Genomic DNA, 8,944 nt, shown 5'->3' with positions numbered 1-8,944 from the left:
CTAGTGTGATAGGAAGGAGCAACAAGTCCAGAGAACCATGGGTGACCCGAGATATTCAGAATACAATGAGAAGGAAAAGAGGGCTTTTAGCAAGTACATGAGAAGCAAATCAGCAGAGGCAATAGTGGAATACAGAAAATGCAGGATGGAGCTTAAGAAAGCAATTAGGAGAGCAAAGACGGGATATGAGAAAACTTTGACTGGTTAAAGCAGGGAAAATCCTAAGATATTTTATAAGTATATGAATGGGAAGAGGATAACCAGGGAAAGAGTAAGGACCTAGGGGGCAATCTGTCGGTGGAGCCAAAAGACATTGGTACGAATACGTCGCATCTGTCCTCACCGAAGAGAACGAGGGCGTAGATATAGAACTCGGGGAGAGACACTGATGTTCTTGAGCAAACTAACATAAGGAGTGACAAGGTATTGGCGGCATTAGCAGGCTTCAAAGTGGACAAATCTCCATGTCCAGATGAATTGTGTCCCAGGCTGCTGTGGGAGGCGAGGGAGGAGATTGCAGATGCTCTAATCCAAATTTTTAATTCCTCTCTGGCCACGGGGGAGGTGCCAGAGGACTGGAGAACAGCATAATATGGTTCCATTATTTTAGAAGGGTTGTACAGATGGTAAGCCAGGAAACTGCAGACCAGTGAGTCTCATATCAGTGGTAGGGAAACTATTGGAGAAAATTAAAGTTTTCTTCCCACAGTATAGCTACTGTTAGAGGGCATATAGACTACTCCCACCAGTATCTTCTTCCCCTTGTTGTTTCTTATCTCCACCTGTATAGATTCTACATCTTCTGATCAAAAATAATTTCTTCCTATTATACTTATTCCATCTTGTACTAACAAAGCTACCCCACCACCCTTTCCTTCCTGCCTGTCCTTACAAAAAGTCACACTCCACTATTTAGTTCCTAGTTTTGATCTCCTTGTAGCCATGTCCCTGTAATTGCTGTAAGATAATATCCATTAACCTCAATTTGTGCCGAATTCTATGTGCTTTTAAGTAAAGAGCCATTAATTTTGCCTTGTTACCATTTTTTCCCTTTTTAACCCTAAATGGTGCTTTTAAAAAATGTTTGTACACTCTGTCCCTTCCTATCATACTCTGGGTATCATTACCTCAAACCTGCCTTGTAATGCTGCCATATCCTTTTGTTTTGTAACCCAACATATCTCATCTCCAGAACTATCCCCCTCCCTCTATTTAGTTTAAAATCCTCTCTCCTGCCCTAGTTATGGGGTTTGCAAGAACACTGGTCCCAACAGAGTTCAGATGTAGGCCGTCCCAATGGTACAGCCCCACTTTCCCCAGTACTGAAGCCAGTGCCCCAAGACCCAAAATTTGCCTCACACACCAATCTTTGAGCCACACATTCATCCCGCTAATTTTATGTATCCTATTCTAATTTTCATGTGGCACAGGAAATAATCCAGAGATTATAACCTCTGAGTTTTTTTGTTTAATGCTCCTCAAGCTCTCAATGCAGAACCTCTTTTCTCATTCTACCTGTGTCGACATGGACCATGACAATGGGATCCTCCCCCAAGTTCCTCTCCAGCCTGGAGCAGGTGTCCTGAACCCTGACACCAGGCAGGCATCACAGTCGTCTGGACTTGCGCTCCTTGCTACAGAGAAGTGTCAAACCCCCTCACTATACCTGTCCCCGACTACCACTACTGTCTTATGTGTTCCATCGCCTTGAATGACGTCCTGTACCACAGTGCCATGGCCAGTCAGCTCATCCAACCTGCAGCACCCACTCTCATCCAAACAAGCTGAAAGAACTTCAAACCTGTTGGACAATTGCAGACACCCTTACCCTCTGAGTTTCCTTTATTGCCTGAGCTGCAGTCACATTCTCCCTTTCCTGACCACATTCCAAACTGGAAAGTTCTATCTTAAGGGGTATGACAGCCTCCTGAAACAAAGCTTCCAGGTATCTACCTCCCTCCTTGATGTGTCGCCGTGTCCCCAGCACAGCCTCCAGCTCAATGACTTTGAGACAAAGCTTCTCAAGCCACGATTCCTGCAGACATGCTTGCCCTGGATAACACCAGTATCTATGAGCTCCCACATGCTGCAGCCTTGACAGATCACCTGCCCTTCCATACCTTTCTTTATCTTTAACTAATTACTTATTATTCCATTATTTCTTTAATTTTAGATATTAATTACTTTTATCACAAACTGCAGACAAATTTAAACCTTCAAAAAAAAACCTTGACCACTTACCGGAAATTTATCAAATACCCACCAGCAGCTTACCTCCTTCCCTGTAAGACCAGCAAAAAACAATTGCCAGAGGGTGCAAAAGAAAAAAGCGAAGGAGCAGCCCCTCCCCCTCACTGAACGTCCTCTTCTCACCAAACGTCCACACTCTGTCCAAAGACGCACTCGGTGCGGACTGCACAGAGTGTCTGAATTTGTATGTTCTGAATAAAGGGACTAGCTAAGCCTACGTACAACAGAGACCAGTTCAAACTAGTTTTCTTAATTAAATCTTTCAGCTGACGCTAGTAGATGGCTCCTGTCCCTCTACTTAGGCCCTTGGATGCGATTTACAAGTTGAACAATACCGGCAGTTAAATATTAAACACAATACAAACAATTATTAATTTTGTTTTTAGAAAGTTATTTAAAATTTCCCTCTTCCCACCAAACCTCAACACTCTGTCTAAAATCAAACTCGGTCAAATGCTGTTTTGCTGCCAAAGGCAGCCAGTCTCACCTCACTTCTTGTTCAGCTCTTTTGTCCATGTTTGAACCAAGGCTACAATGAGGTCAGTGGCTGAGTGTGATGGAGGAACCCAAATTGAATACTGCTGTGCAGGTTATTGAAAAGCAAGTGCTTGATGGTTGATGACTCCTCCCATCACTTCACTGATGATCGAGAGTAGCCTGATGGGCGGTAATTGGCTGAGTTGAATTTTTCCTGTTTCTTGTGTACAAGATATACCTGGACAATTTTCTACATTGCCGGGTAGATGTTAGTGCTGTAGCTGTACTGGAACAGCTTGGCTAGAGATAGAGGAGCACAGGTTTTGGAGCATAAGTCTTCAGCATTATTGATGGAATATTATCAGGGCCCATAGTCTTTTCATTATCCAGTGCCGTAAGCCATTTCTTGATATCACACGGAATGAATTGAATTGGCTGAAGACTGACATGTGAGATATTGGGTCCTCCAAAGGAGGTTTGGCACACAAGTAGTCCTGTGTTGGTAGCTTCACCAGGTTGGCACCTAATTTTTAGGTATGCCTGGTGTTGCTCCTGGCATGCCCTCCAGCAATCTTCATTGAACCAGGGTTGATGCCCCGTCTTGGTGGCAATGGTGTTAGTGGGGTATATGCCAGGCCATGAATTCAGATTGTGGTTGAATACAATTCTGTCTCTGCCGTTGGCCCATAGCAACTTATGGTTGCCCAGTCTTGAGTTGCTCGATCAGGTTGAAATCTATCCCATTTAGCACAGTGATACGACTACAGCACGATGGAGGGTATCCTTAATGTGAAGAAGGACGTTATCTCCACAAAGACTCTCCTATCGATACTGGACAGATGCAGCTGCAGCAGGCAGGTTGGTGAGGATGAGGTCACACATGTTTCTCCCTCCGGTTTGTACCCTCACCATCTGCCGCAGGCCCAGTCTTGCAGCTACGGTCTTTAGGGCTCGGTATGCAGTGGTTCTACCATGGGCATTTAAGACCCCCACCCAGAGTACGTTCCGCACCCTTGTCACTTGTGCTTCCTCCAAGTGGTGTTCAACATGGGGGAGTACTAATTCATCAGCTGTGGGGGAGGGGGGTATGTGGTCACCAGCAGGAGGCTTTCTTGCCCATATTTGACCTGACCTGTTTCTGCGTGCAGTGAATGAACCTTAATGCCACAGAACTAACAGTGACCCCACATTTTCCTGTCAACTCTACAAATGGTACATCCAATGCTATTATACTGTCATATCCAGGCTAAAACTAATTAAAGGCTTTTATTCACACGAAAAATCATTCAGAAGTAGCCAGAAAACAGCAAACTATTAATGATATTGCAATCCCAGTTGGTGTTATAACTGGACGAGAAGATCCCAGAATGGAATCCTGGCTCAAAAGACAGTCATTTTATTTGAAAATAAAAAACAAGAATAACGTATTAAACATGAAAAATTGGGTTATCAGACAATACTCCTTTACTATCTCTTATCTTAATACAGATTTTAGGATTAACATCGATTACAAAGTACATCTTAAACTACAATAGTCTCAATAACACAAAGTCCCTTTAAGAACACAGATTGGCAGTGGTCAAATGCACACCCTGCTCTAAACCCAAGTAAGTGTCTATGGAATCCTCCTCGGAATGCCCCAGATGATTGTCACATGAGAGTTTCCAAACACCACTCCGAAAAAAATGCTTTAAATCCTTCTTTCACAATAATGTTTTTCATTAGCGGTTTGCATTCTGAAATCCAGCTGTTTTCCAAATGACTCAAACAAATCTTCCGCTCCACTTTCAACAGTGTATCCAGCTTTACACCAACCCCTTTAGGATTTCTTTGTATTGACTGCGGTACAAACTGTTAGCAAATTTTTTAACTCTTGATTCTCAAATGGCATCAAACATTTGATTTACCTCTGAAGTCTGCTTTCGCACTTTAGCTCTGGTTACTGCAGCTGTCCTTTTCACTCACAACACTGTTTGTTTCTCCCTTTGAATTCTCCTCTGATCAATAGCTTGGTCTCTCTTGGTTCTTTTAACTTCAGTCGTCTTAAGACATTTTTTCAGCTTCAATTGCCTGGTTATTTAGACAGGGACATGTTCTTTGGGAAGCCTGCCTCTTTGCAGCTCCCCATCCTGTTCAGTCTTTCTTCTGGCAGAGTTGTGAGATGTTCACTCCCTGTTGTCCTTCAACTGTGTACAGATTCAGCTCAAGAACAAAAAAGCTGTTTTCCCTTGAAAGAGCCTCCAGTTGCTAATCAACACTAGCATACTTCCGCTGGTTTCTTTAACCTTCGCTCAGCACAATATGGAACTTAAGCCTCACATACATGTCCAGCATGAATTTAACTATAGGTTTTACCCTTCCTTCCACAGAAATGCTAAATTAAACCCAATTAAAACTAAACCTTATGTCTAATGCTTACCAATACATATACAAATGAATTAAAACTACTTTTATTTTCCTATCGGGTGCAATTTATTTGAAGATGGATCAACCATAGAAATTCAGTCCATATTTTAACAATTCCGTCAAGTGAGATAATTTGTTATCCGAGATTTCTCACTGTGATGTATACAAGGGCACTTCAAATTCCCACATGGGTCCCAGATTCCAAGAGCAATATCCAACACTCAAACCAAGGGTGGGACTCTCCGGGACTAAGTGCCCGGGCTGTCGTGAACGCCGTCACGTTTCACGACGGCGCGAACATGGCCCGGGCATGACCTATTCTGGCCTCCACAGGGGGCCATCATGACGCTGGAGCGATTCATGCCGCTCCAGCCTCCTCGCGTGGCACCCATTTAGCTAAATGGGCGCCTCCCCAACCTCGCATGCGCAGTTGGGGGCAGCTCATTCCTGCACATGCGCAGTTGGGCCGCGCCATCCTGCGCATGCGCGAGGAACTTCTTATGTGCGCTGGCCCCTCACCAACATGGCGCCGGTGTTCTGGGGCCGGCCGCGGACGGAGGTAGGCCCGGGGGGGGGGGGGGGGGGGGGGAGGGGAGGGGGGGAGGAGGAGGGGGGGGGAAGAGGCCGGCCCACCAATCAGTGGGCCCCATTCGCGGGCCAGGCCCCATCGGAGGCCCCCCCCGGTGAAGGAACCCCCCTCCGCGCCGCCCCCCCCCCCCCCCGAGCGTACCCACACAGTTCCTGCTGGCAGCGACCAGGGGTGGACGGCGCCGGCGGGAACCTATTGTGTCGGAGCGGTTGCTCGGCCCATCCAGGCCGGAGAATCGCCACTCGCCATTTGTGGTGATTCTCGCGGCGCTGGTTTCGGGGGAGGGGGGGGTGGGAGAATCATGTGCTGATGTCGGGGCAGTGTGGCGCGGCACCCCAGCGATTCTCCCACCCGGCGTGGGGAGGGAGAATACCGCCCCAAATTCTGAATTTGAACACAGAAGAATATTGAAAAATGTTTACACCCCAAAGTGGAAATTAAAGAATTGATTAATTAACTTTAAAGGCACAGTGGTGATACATCTTTTGCATCATCTCACTGGAAGCATTGCACATAATTTGCCCAAGCCTTGCATATTTATTAAAGCTTTGATTATGGATAATCAAATCAGAACAAAGCATCTGCATCCTCGCTGATCTGATTAGAATAACCTGCTCGAGTCTTTTAGCTCCGGTTCTATTTTTTGAGGAATGTCACCTTCCATTTCAACTTATTTCAAAAGCAAATTCAAGATAAAGATAGGAAGCATGGTTGGAAGCTCAGTTTTTGTCAGTGATTGGTTATCCTTTGAACAAAGGTGCAGATGGAGCCCCATCAATGTATTGGAATCTGAAGAATTCCACAGAACTGCACCCATCACCAGAGATTTTGGATGTGGAAATAAAGAACTATTTTCATAGCTGTACACTACAGCAATTGATTCCCTATTGGTATCCAGTTGCTAATGGTACCATATGTTCCTACATGTGTACAGCACCGTGAAGCTTTTCTATTGTGCTTTTAATGATGACCATTGACAGCGTTTGCGGGTTTCCCCACATGGATTACAAGTTGGATGCCAGGCAAAAGCAGTCTCTACTCTGTCCAAATAAAGTGCCTTTATCATTTTCAGAAGGACCTCCACTGCGCCAGGATTAGAATTTCAATTTTGTCGAAGATAAATCTGAAGAGTAACAATAAACAATGAGAGTATCAACATGACAATTGGTGCGGTTTAATTTTTTCCTGTGGGCTCATGCCCCCAACGCACTCCTTTCACTTAGGACATGTAGAGAAGAGCAGAGGAGAGTTTCATTTCAAACCTAGCAAGAAGTGTTCCAACCCACCTTGCTATCCACCCTAATTTAGTAATCTTTTGTTCTAGCAGTCAATCTAATATCCTGTGCTGTTAAGAGTTTGTCAAGTCAAACGGTGGGATTTTGCAGCCCAGGTGCAGTGGGGGAGGGGCTGCAAAACACAGTGAGCTGTTCAGGAGTCCATTGACTTTAGCAGGACCGGAAAATTGAGAGCGGCTGTAAAATTCCACCCAAATGAATATCTTAATATATAGCAATTTGCGCAAACGCATAAAAGGCAATAAGACTAAAATAAATATAAATTACTTCTTCACTAATGAGTTGCATTGTGATCAGCAGTGAGGCAACAGTGCATCCTACTGACCTTGGAGAAAGCTGCTCTTAATGTCTAGCGATGCATGATGCGCCTATCTCCTTTCCTGACTTCATTTTGAATCTGCCACCAAATAAATTAATCTCCAGGTGTCAGGAGATGATGGCATCGGGCAGGCTAAGCAGCCAACCACATCAAAGTATTCCCATGGACAGCAAACCAGAAAATTGAATCTTTTCCACTTTTTAATCAAACATTTTAAAGCAATAAATGATTGGGGCATACATATGGATTAAGAGGGCTGAAAATATAATAAACATTTTTTTAGAACATAGAACAGTACAGCACAGAGCAGGCCCTTCAGCCCTCAATGTTGTGCCGAGCCATGATCACCCTACTCAAACCCACGTATCCACCCTATACCCGTAACCCAACAACCCCCCCCCCCCTTAACCTTACTTTTATTAGGACACTACGGGCAATTTAGCATGGCCAATCCACCTAACCCGCACATCTTTGGACTGTGGGAGGAAACCGGAGCACCCGGAGGAAACCCACGCACACAGGGGGAGGACGTGCAGACTCCGCACAGACAGTGACCCTGCCGGGAATCGAACCTGGGACCCTGGAGCTGTGAAGCATTTATGCTAACCACCATGCTACCCTGCTGCCCCAATATGTTTTTAATATGTGAATTATCATAATGGAGAAATTGAACATTACACTCAGGAGGCAGTGGTGTGGTGGTATTGTCACTCTACTAGTAATCCAGCAGAGTCACAGGGGAACCGGGTTTCGAACCCCACCACGACAGATGCCGAAATTTGAATAAAAATCTGGAAATAAAGGTCTAATGATGACCATGAAATCATAGTCATTAAAAACCCCCCATCTGGTTCCCTAATGTCCTTTAAGAAGGAAATCAGTCATCCTTACCCAGTCTGGCCTACATGTGACTCCTGACCCACAGCAACGTGATTGACTCTTAAATGCCCTCTGAAATCGCCAGCAAGCCACTCAGTTCAAGGGCAATTAAGGATGGTAATAAATGCTGGCCCAGCCAGCGATGCCCACATCCCTTGAATGAATGAAAAAAATATTAATTTTTCAGGACAGTAGTAATTATGCACATGGTATGTCAATAAAAAACAGCTTCAGCTCATTCAACCAACTGCAAATATTTCAATAGTTTTACAGTGGAGTGAGTAGTCAAAAAGGACAATTTTTCCTCACTTTGGTGATTCCTACTCAATTGCAGTCTCCGAGCACACTTACAGAAAGCATACAATAACTGACAAACATCTGGATTTCTGCATTTAACTTTGTACATGTAATCTCCTGGAGTCGTTGTGAGTTTTGCATGGGTTATGCCAGTGAAAGTTGACAATTTAACAATCAGTTCTAATGCATTTCCAAGTTCAAGCGTATAAAAGTGGATGGAGTTGAGATACATCTAAATGAGTGGAAAAACAGGCTCAAGGGAATGAATGGTCTACTCCTAAGTAATGATGACTAGTTGCAATCAGCCAGATTTAGAATAAACGCATTGTTCAGTTTTCATAAGGTGTCCATATAACTTTCATCTTCTCCAATCATACACAAAATACCTCAACTCAGTGATCAAATTTTAACACAAACATTTTTTTTACCTTG

Source organism: Scyliorhinus canicula, chromosome 9 (genome assembly GCF_902713615.1).
Source record: "Scyliorhinus canicula chromosome 9, sScyCan1.1, whole genome shotgun sequence".
In the NCBI taxonomy this organism is placed as follows: domain Eukaryota; kingdom Metazoa; phylum Chordata; class Chondrichthyes; order Carcharhiniformes; family Scyliorhinidae; genus Scyliorhinus; species Scyliorhinus canicula.
The sequence above is the reverse complement of the archived record's forward strand: the minus strand, read 5'-3'. Positions refer to the sequence as shown.